The 8,644-nt window shown below is 35.8% G+C and overlaps 1 non-coding gene across 1 annotated transcript; it reads left to right on the top strand.

Annotated features, from left to right (window-relative positions):
- Positions 1-5,782: 5,782 nt before the first annotated feature.
- On the top strand, positions 5,783-5,901 carry LOC129883757 (5S ribosomal RNA). The gene has a single exon (XR_008765919.1). It is a non-coding gene; the product is annotated as a 5S ribosomal RNA (ribosomal RNA).
- Positions 5,902-8,644: the final 2,743 nt, after the last annotated feature.

Genomic DNA, 8,644 nt, shown 5'->3' with positions numbered 1-8,644 from the left:
AGAAGACGCTCAGGAAGGATCTCAAACTTATTAGCCACATAAGGAGTCATAAAAGACAAAGTGACACCTAAATCAAAAAAATCATAGACATCAAAAGAAAAGAATCAAAGCATATCAGTGAAAACATCTGGTGAGTTCTTCTCATCCTGGTGACTACCTATAAAATACAAATGTTTTAAACCTCTGCATGTACCCAAAGTGGTAACTCTCTGATTACCTCGAACTGGATTGCCGCAGTAGAAGATTAGGCTCTTTTGCCCCACATCGGACACTCTATATAAAAATGGCCTATTTTGCCATAATTGTAGCACCTATTGGCACCCTATCTGTATTCTCCCAAATAGAGCTTACCACATATGCTGTAAGTTGGCTTTTATTTCGAGCCTTCAGCCACACTCGCCTAGGATTGAGAACCTTGAGCTCTAAAATTTTGGTGGCTTTATGACTTTTTCTCATACTTATAGTTGGGTGTAGGCACAGATGTTGATGATGGAGTATAGTTAGAAGACCTCTTCTGAAAGAAGGACCTATTGCTGCTCATTTTCTTGCCCAACTTATTTGGCCTTCTTGCTCAAGTGCTCCTCTCTATCCTTCTTCTTATCTTCCTCAACCTTTTGAATATACACCATAAGCCTAGAAATATCCATGTTAGAAATCAATAGAGAGGCTTACACTCTTTTTTCACCTGTTTGCCCAAGCCTAAGACAAACGTCCTCATCTTTGATCTCATATCAGGGATCATCTCCGTAGCATATCTAGATAGCTAGATGAACTTAAGACTATATTACATCATTATCATCCCCTCTTGTTTCAGGTTCACAAATTCTTCAACCTTGGCTTTCCTCATTTCTCTGGGAAAGAAATGATCGAGGAAAGCACCCTCAAATTCATTCCAAATGGTTGGCTCAACATCCTCACCTCTGGACTCATCCAACTGGTTGTACCAAACATTCGCCACATCCTTGAGCTGGTAGGAAACCAACTACACTAGCTCAAATTTAGTAGCATGCATCGATTTCAGAATCTTCCACATCTCATCAATGAAGTTCTAGGGGTGATCCTCAACTTTGGAACCCTTGAAGACTGGTGGGTTCATTCTTAAGAAATTTCGGATCTTCACCGAAGCTGATGGCTCTTGATAGCTAAAGCTAGGAGCTGGTGAACTTTGTTACCATTTTGGGCTACTACCAACTAAGTGATCATGGAAATTGCTTATCTAAAATCTACCTCTGAAGTAGGAATCGACTGAGTGGTAGGTATCAGGGGAATTTCAGTAGACTGTGTAAGTCGACCTATAGTTTTCTCCCCTGACTGTGAAGGCATATTTGTTTGTGAGACATCAGTACTGGCGACATTCCTCTTGTTGGCTGTATGTTTAGGAGGAATTATCTGCAAATGCGTATATGCATGAATTAGGAAGAAACTTTTTATATAGTTAAAGTCTATCGCACGAACTCAAAATATGATGAGGTGGAACAATCCTAATATCCTATAGCTTCCTGATTATAAGTGTAGCACAAGACACACCTATAAGCAAGACTCTACTAGACATGGCTTCATAGACACCCTATGAATCTTGAACTCTGTGCTTTGATACAAAGTTTATCATGCCCCGAGAGGGTACCTTAGGCGTGACCGACACTCAAAGACCATTATTGGCCCCAAGTGAACCACTTGGTCCAATCACTCATTTAAACATATTAGTGGAAGATTTAATATAACTCAAAAAAGACACTGAGGTTGGCCAACAACTCAATACTCAATGAAAGAAATAGTCTTAAGTAAACAATCTCAATTAAATCAACTCAATATTATAAAATAGAGTTTTTGGGGAAAAACAACAAACTCAAGGAGACCTCAACTCCATCTACTCAATATTTGTCTTGAAAGCCTCTATCAACTGCCAAAAAGGTGCTGAGATAAGCCTATTGCTACCTCAAAAGGAAATACTCAAAAGCGATAAATGAAATAAATATGATCCCTTCGGAAGCAAGGAGGTCCCACCACTATTAGGAAGTAAAATATCTTCAATGAAGCACCTGTTGATGATTTTGGAACATGTATCTACATCATAAAATAATGCAGGCCAAATAATGTTATTACATGGAATGTACGAGTATGTAAAATAGCTTAAGGAAACATGATTCAATAAACTCCACATGAAGTAATCAACACAAAAGACAACTTAAGGGACTCATCTTAAAAGACTCAACTCAAGCATCTCAAAAGAATCAACTCAAGGTACTCAATTTAAAGGTAACTCAAATTAACTCAAAATAATATATAAGTTTATAGAAAACAATGCTTTGAAAGTGGACTCAATGATATGCAACTCCACCAAATCAAACCATTTATTTTAGGGAGTTTATCTAACCAAAAACCATCACTTATGAGCGAGTGATGATACAAGGCTTTGCACTGTCATTTTCGCAGCCGTCCAATACCTTTCTAGGGTAAGGGAATATCAACCTCAGTGGATCCATAATCAAAGTCCATATTTTTGGGACTTGAGAGGCATGGTCCCTATCTTACGCTGGCTATGTAGTTTATGGGGTTCGAGTTGTTATTTACTCTTACCTAAATCAGTGTTCTATTACTCCCACAAGAGTCAATATGCTCAGATGATCGATCAAATCATTATAATCAAATCAACTCATTTAGTCTTATTGGACCCTCATCAAGCTCAACTCATTTCATTCATCAAAATCTTTTGCTTAAAACATGCTTTCGACTCATTTATACTCCTCAAGACTGTATCTCAAATCAATCTTTTAACTCAATGCTCATGTTCTTTCAAACTAGATCAAATATGCGTAGACTCACTTTAAAAGTCATAATTCTTTAAATACCTTGAAAAAACCCATTCTCCTCATCTCAAAATAAATGTATTTAATGCAATAATCATTAATTCAGTCGGGGTCCATGGGGATGAAATCGTGAACAACCGATTAAGAACTCAAGTCATAATAATAAACATTCTATATTCCTACAAACACACATACACATACACACACATACATACATATATATATATATATATATATATATATATATATATATATGTATTAAGAACATGATAAGAAATTACATAAATAACTCAAGAACTCAATCAAATGGGATTAGAACTCAAACTTAACCTCAATCTTGACTAAATGAACATGTAGGGCACGAGGACGAACTCAATTTAGCGTTGTTATTAGTCTTACATACCTGGAAATAAAATAAACAATCAAGACTTAAAGGAATTGCTTGAAACCCTTGAACCCTAGCTTTCTTTCTTCTCTCCAATCACTTCTCTCAAATGTTCTAAGTGTGAATGAGAGGACAAAAACCCTTGTGGGTAAGTTAAGGGACTAAATTTGGGTCCTTAAATGTGCAGGGTTCAGTTGGAAAAAGGTGGGAAAATATCGGAATGCCCTTCATTAAAATTGGGCGGGCACCATTCACGGAAGGTCAACACAGCTCGTGAAGCTCACCATGGTACATGATGGTGGGGTTGAATTTAGGGTCAGGAGGGCCGACTACATGGAGGTCACCATAATTTGTTAAGGACAATACGGATCGTGGAGCCCATCATGGTCATCCCTCAACTCAAGAAGTCTTGGGAGGGACAACTCCACAAAGACCCACAGGAAAAAATGAAATGCATAGGGGACCATCCTTTTGTTGCGGCATGCTCCTCAGATTTACGGATTCGCAGGGGGCCTCAGGCCCTACTTAATTGACTGATAATGACAAAGGCTTGGTCCTTCTTGTGAAATCCTTCTCTAACTCTTGTCCTCTATACAACCCCTATCCATGGACCGTGAAGAGGAGTACGATCTGTGGTGGGTCTCTTGATTCTTTTTTGATGAAATTTATTGATCATTTAGAGTTAATTCATGCTGGGCACTTTAGGGTTGTTAAAAATTATGAGCTAATGATTATATATCGAAGCGTTGTTGTTACCATAGCCGTCCAATACCTTTCCAGGTAAGCGACATCATATCACTGGATCTATATAAAAAGTATTCTTTTGGGTCTATGAGGAGTCACCCGAATGAATGGTGCAATCCTATCCTACGCTTGATATGTAGTTTATAGGGATTAAGTAATCTAAAATCTTTCCCAAGTTGGTGCTCAATACTAATCCCAAAATACTTATTATGCTCATATACATCATGTGAGTGAAATACTCAAAATACATCTCATCTAGTCTCAAATATTAGTAACATCTCATCTCAATAATGCATTTTAAAACATACATCAACTTCTCAACTCAATGACATTTAAAATGTATTAATACTCATGTTTGAAAGTAACCTCAAGGGACTTCTTCAACTCAACTCTTTCTCAATTAGCAATGACAATAATCATTCTTTTAACATCAAAAATGCATAAAATATTTAGTGCCAAACTCAACTAGGGTTTATGTAAATGCAAAAATGAATTTATCAACTTCTCAACTCAATCTCAACATAGACATTTAAAATGTATTAATACTCATGTTTGAAAGTAACCTCAAGGGACTTCTTCAACTCAACTCTTTCTTAATTAGCAATGACAATAATCCTTCTTTTAACATCAAAAATGCATAAAATATTTAGTGCCAAACTCAACTAGGGTTTATGTAAATGCAAAAATGAATTTATAACCTCTAAAATCAACTTATCAAGTATAACATAATATACACTAGAATTTGATAATTAATTAATGAGATACTTCATGAATTCACTTTATTAGAGTTGAAACTCAAACTCATAGCTTAACTTGACTGTAGAAATTTGTAGGGCACGAGGAAGAACTTAGTCTAATGTTTGGACAACCTTACATATATGGAATGATGATTATGTAGTCAAAATTTGAAGACCTTGCTCAAAAACCTTGAACCTTGAACTTCTTCTTCTCTCCAATTCTTGCTCTAAAAAATTCTAAGTGTTAATAAGAGGAAAAATCCTTTTGAGTATTGATAAGGGACTAATTTTAGTCCCAAAATGACTGCTTAATTTTGGGAAATATGGGGAAAAGATGGGAATGTCCCTCATGGACTAGGCCATCTACGAGCCCCCTCCTACAAACCGTAGTAGTTCTTACAGACCGTAGGGTCCTCCTCGTAGGACTTGTGGTCCAAATCATGGTCTTACTGAAAATTACATAGGGTGTCTACGACCATCCTTCTATGGGTCGTAGGCCTAAGGACGGGACGTAGGGACAAGGTTCATAGGAGATTAGGGAATTGACCTGAGTTTCTGATGTTGGACCTATGAACCCCTTCCTATGGGTCGTAGGATTATCTACGCACCATCTTGCTAAATCATAGGTAGAGTCCTGCACACAAGAGATGATGAGCCTCTCCTATGGTTCGTAGGAACTCCTACATGTCATAAAAGCCATTCGTCAGGAGGGTCGAAGAAAATCATATATTTCTAATGAGGAATGACCTACGAATGGCTACCTACGACTCGTAGACCCTCCTACGGCCAATAAGTGCCATTAGTGGGCACCGAGCAATCCCTTCTTCTAACTTTTTTCTTAGGTTTCCTCTTGGTTTTTGGACTTGATATAGGATAAAATAGTATATGGTAGTACAGAATCTCAACTATGGAAAGGAAAATTATTATCGTTTGGTAGCAAAGCACGGTTAATTACTCATGTATTGCAAATTATTCCTGTATATCTTTAATCTACTATTAATTCCCCTAAATGTATTATTTATGATATTCATAAGATATATGCAAACTTCTTATGGAACTTCAAGGAAGAGGGAAGAAATACTCACTGAATAACATGGAATTATATTTACCTACCCGATCATACCAGCACTAACGCACCGGATCCCATCAGAACTCTGAAGTTAAGCGTGCTTGGGCGAGAGTAGTACTAAGATGGGTGACCCTCTGGGAAGTTCTCGTGTTGCATCCCTCCTTTTATCCCCCTTACCCGTAGGCATATTAATGCACTATGATTTCTTATACTCTGATTTATGGTATTTATGTTATTATCTAATAATACCTACTGTTTTTTGTGCTTTGATTATTTCGTTATCTACTTATCTACTTTTAATATTCTTGTCTGACCTTTTTCTATGCTTCTATTGAGCCGAGGGTCTTTCGAAAATAGCTGTCCTACTTTGGTAGGAGTCAGGTCTGCGTACACTTTACCCTCCCTAGACCCCACAATGTGGGAATTCACTGGGTTGTTGTTGTTGTTGTTGTACTTGATGAGGAGGGTAGATTAGGTTTTAGATCTTTATTTGATGTTTCTAAAGCTTTGTTTGTTAATTTATGGTAGATCTTCAGAACCTCTAATACACTTTGGTCTAATTACATGTGGAACAAGTATTGTAAGACGCATAGGCCACAAATTGTAGAATGGAGACAAGTATGGAAAGCTATGTTGCAAGCTAGATATTTTTTTGATCAAGAAATTTGGTGGAAACCTAGAGAAGTGCTTGCTAGTGTGTGTTTTGATAAATGGACTCAAATAGGGGGCTTACATTATCAGATTCCCATTTCACAAGATCAAAGTCAGATAGAATATGTTCAGCAGTTATATAATAAAGATGGATGGAAGACAGAGGTACTATCTGCTAATTTTAGCAATGACATTTGTAATCATATTTTTAATATTCTGGAAAATATCTCTTCTACTGAAGGGAGAGATAAATCCTGGTGTATACCTAGAGGTGATGGAAAATTCAAAGTAAGCTCATCTTGGGAATTAAGCAAAATCAGAAGTGATCCTATTGAAAATATCTCTATTATTTAGGATGAAGGTCTACCATTTAAGGTATCTTTTCTCATGTGGAGATTATGGTTTAGAATAATTCCTATGGGGGAGGTTTTAATAAGAAGAAGGATTATGGATATTGTTGAATGTAACTGCTATAATAATAATGACTTTGAAACCTTCTCTCATTTGTTTTTTATTTCCATAATGCATATTCTGTAAGGAAATTATTTATAGATACTGTTGGTTTAAACTTTCCAATAGTACAACTAAGACAGATTCTAGAGGAGTAGTGGAAAGCTAATTGTGCTCCTAAGTTGAAGCCAATATTTACAGCAACTCGCATTTTTATAATTTCAAAAAATATGGAACAAGAGAAGTTTGATAAAACATGGTGGTAGGATGTCTAAACACTCAATGATATTGGAGATTTACAGAAATATTTATTTGCTTACAAGGCTTAGATATCCATGGCTAAAGGATATCCCTAAAACTTGGCCTTTTATATTCAAGTTTCTTGAAGGATATTCACCATTGAAAAAGACTAAGATTGTGAGATGGAATCACCCTCCCAAGGGTAGCTACAAATGTAATACAGATGCCTCATATCAACCTCAATCTAGTTGTAATACCCCATACCATTCTAACTTAGATTATTCCATAAAATAAGAGAAGTTTTTTGAAAATATTATAAAGGGAGAAAGTCCGCGTCACGTACTTGAGAGCAAAATTTTGATCCGAGAAATTTTTGAGAGAGTAGAGTCCATGATATCCCTATGTCGTGAAATTCTTAAAATGGGATCTGCAGTGCAGGTCCGTGACCTAGGGTCCTATTTTTGTACGAATTTAATTTTTAATTAAAGGCACATTAGACTTTTCCTAACCTATTAGTTAATGACCCTGGATGTTTTTAGTACTAAAGTCAACCCTATTAACTACTCTAAACCCCAATTCCCTCCATTCTTTCACAATTCATCAATTACAAATAATTCTCTCTCTACAAAGGCTCTCAAATCACCATTAAAGACAATCAAGCAATTTTCTCAAGTTCTTCACAAAAATCCAATATTTCTTCAAAGTGTCTTCTAGTTTCTCATTCACTATATGCGAGTATCCATCCATGGTTCTCTTTCATCTATGGAGCCCAACAAATTCTCAACTTTTTTAATTAATTCAAGTATGTATTTTTATGGATTTTGTGATTCCAATTCCAATTACATGAATTATGATTTAAATTATGATTATGAATCTATTTTAATAAGAATTAATGATTGTTAAATGGAATTGAAGAGTTTTTTTTATGAATTTCCTATATTACCCTTAGGTTCATGACATGGATGAAGTGTATTTTCAATTATTCTTTAATTTGATATTATTTTCATGAACTATGTATGATTTGATATAAATTATATGATCATGCATGTTTTAAATTCAATTTCATGATTTCCAAGTCAATTAATTATGAACTCATGCTTTCACCATAATTTCAAGTATAAGTCATGGCCATGGAATTTCAAGTGTTCGAGCAAGTTTTATGAAAAAGGGTGATTTAGTATCCTTAATAGTGTCTTAAGACCCTAATTATACTCTTTATGAAATAAGATTCGTAATGATAGAAAGTCTAAACTCACATTACATGAATCACATGATAATGATCTATTCTTATGAACAAGATTTATGAATTGTATTGGTAGCTTTGATTGCCTTTCCACATGATAAGTTTATGTTTTCAATGCAAGTATGAAATATAATTTATGAAAAGTATGATATATATTCCGTGGGATGTTGACTTAGCACAGAGAGGACTTTGAGGTGGGAACTCGACCCAAGGGGTCCTTAGTAGAAATCTCTAGTCCCTTAACTAAGTTGCCACCAAAGGTTTTCCTTTTGTTGCCTAGCTAGTGGATCCACATATAGCTCATGTTCATTTTATATA

The sequence above is a fragment of the Solanum dulcamara genome, chromosome 3, assembly GCF_947179165.1.
Source record: "Solanum dulcamara chromosome 3, daSolDulc1.2, whole genome shotgun sequence".
Lineage (NCBI taxonomy): Eukaryota > Viridiplantae > Streptophyta > Magnoliopsida > Solanales > Solanaceae > Solanum > Solanum dulcamara.
Note: the sequence above shows the minus strand (reverse complement) of the source record. Positions and strands in the feature narration are given on the sequence as shown.